The sequence below is a fragment of the Babylonia areolata genome, chromosome 2 (assembly GCF_041734735.1).
Source record: "Babylonia areolata isolate BAREFJ2019XMU chromosome 2, ASM4173473v1, whole genome shotgun sequence".
NCBI lineage: Eukaryota > Metazoa > Mollusca > Gastropoda > Neogastropoda > Buccinidae > Babylonia > Babylonia areolata.
This window is the reverse complement of record NC_134877.1, coordinates 19,156,771-19,159,270: the sequence shown is the minus strand read 5'-3', so window position 1 is coordinate 19,159,270 and position 2,500 is coordinate 19,156,771.

Below are 2,500 nucleotides of genomic sequence, written 5' to 3'. Positions count from 1 at the left end.
TTTCCAAGACAACAAAATGACTTGGGCTTGATGCTGTCTTTGATGTATGCCTGGATTACCTGTGTGTGTGTGTGTGTGTGTGTGTGTGTGTGTGTGTGTGTGTGTGTGTGTGTGTGTGTGTGTGTGTGTGTGTTTGAGGGAGATATATATATATATATATATAATAATATTTTCTCATTGTACTTATATCTAACGCTGAAAGTTTTTACTTCAGATTGGCGTGTATGCTGTACGTACTTCAGCAGTAAATTCCAACTACATCTGTAATTTTCCAAGCACAGAATAACTCTTCGGGTGATTCATCAAACCCTGTCCTCCGTTCATCATTATTTTCTTCGCTGACATTACCGTAAACATCGTTTGTATTCTAGCGTTCCGGATTTAGACAGCTTAGACACTTGTTCAGACATTGTTTTCTGTCCACTACCACCCACCAGCCACTTTTTTATTTATTTATTTTTTTTTTTTTACCATTCAGCCAGCGCTCATACTTCGTTCACAGTAATGTTCTGGAATAAATTTGAAGATGATGATCATGATGACTGATGTCCCACGGATTATAAGCTCAGAATACTTCGGCTTATTCATCATAATTATCCTCTCGTGTTCATCATTACTTACTTCGCTTGTTATTAAGGAGATCATCATTTATTTCTGATCCCAGCTCAGACACTCATTCAAACGTTATCCCACCCGCACCCCCTCACCATTCTTTTTCTTCTTCTTCTTCTTCTTCTTCTTCTTTTTTTTTTTTTTAACCACCTTCTCCGCCGTACACAATACTGTTTTGGAATAAGTCTGAAGATGAAGTGGGGATGTCGCGTGGGATATACGTGTCTTTGTACTCAGTGAAAGTAACCAACAGACAGCAGTCGACTGTGTTCATTCCTCACTGCAATATTGCGAGGACCTTATGAACAAATGATTGATGTCTGATTCCTATGTCTGCTTACATATTATAGATAGAGAGAATAGATAGATAGATGTACCTCCAATAAACCAGGGGGAAAAAAAACGAAAGCTTACATTGTTAATGAAAAACAAAGAGACAAAACAGAAATAGAAGCAAGATTTTCTATGACTTTTTTTTTTCTTCTGTCTAATATCGACTCGAAATGAAAAAAAGCAACAACAACACAGTTTCATGTAACATACTGATCTATTAAACGTCTGTGCCAGCATTCCCCATCTATCTGAATGAACTCTCTGAGGTTTTTGCATGTACGTCTGTCTGTCTTCCTCCGCTGTTTAAAGATTCCCTCGCCCCTACCCCCAACCCACAAACACCCCCCCCCCCCCCCCACCTCTACCCACTCCATATTCTTGTCTCCTTTTTTTCTTTTCTTTTCTTTTTATTTTATTTTATTTTATTTTATTTTTTTGTGGTAAATGTCACGTGTGTCTGTACGATTTCCGTTTCCTACATCCTAATTCTTTCCGACAACACAAGAAGGCGACCGTTCTTTCGGTGGAATGAGATCAGAGCCCTGAAAAAGCCAGGCGGTAATCAAGACTCGAGGGAGAGGAGGAGAGACCGAAAATAGCACGGCACTGATTCCGATTGCCTCCTCTTCTTTCCCACCCACCCATCCATCCCGCCTTCCCTGCCGATAGGTGGCGCGGTGATGGGGAGAGAGAGAGACACAGAGAGAGAGAGAGAGACTTGGACGAGAGTTGTCGTCTGCTGAGTAAAGACAAGAGAGAGAGAGAGAGAGACTTGGACGAGACTTGTCGTCTGCTGAGGAAAGTACAAGACAGCATGTTTCCTGAACAAAACAAAATGAGAGGGGTAGGTTGGTGGGTGGGTGGGGGGTGGGTGGAGACGGAGGAGGAGGGTGGAGGTATGGCAGGGCGCCATGGGGGAGTGGGAGGGAGGGGGTGGAGGCCCGGGGAGGGAGAGGAGGAGAGGTGAGGTCTTGTTTTTTTCCACTGTAAAGATGTCTTTAACAATGAAAAAATTGCCAATAAAGATTGCTTGCTGAATAACGAAAGTGTTTATTTTGTTCAATTTCTTCGCAAGTCAAGTTTCTGGCCTTGACAACATACCTTGGACTTGCTCAATGATGAGTAAACATGTTTGTTTTATAACATGTTATTGAAGTTTTGGCACGAGTATGTATGAAAATATTCTCTGGGTTTTAATTCATATCAGTTCCAATCTTTTTACGCATTGTAAATTTTGAGGATTTCGCAATACCCCAAATTTCAAAAATTCATAAAAAGTACAATAATTGAAGAATCAACACAATCTCACGTGAAAATGAAGATAATGTCATTGTGTATCAAGTCCACATAACAAAAAGTGTCTTCATGCACCACATGGACCACAAACCCGATCTCTTTGATACATTGTTTGACGGCCATTTTGATTTGTTTCCATAACAACGGGTACACTTTTTTGTGATCCACAAGTGATGATACACCTAGTGGACAAAAAAAAAGTGATATAGTCGGAGAGAAAAAACAGTTGTTATTTGACTGTAGTGTTTGGCCTAAATTT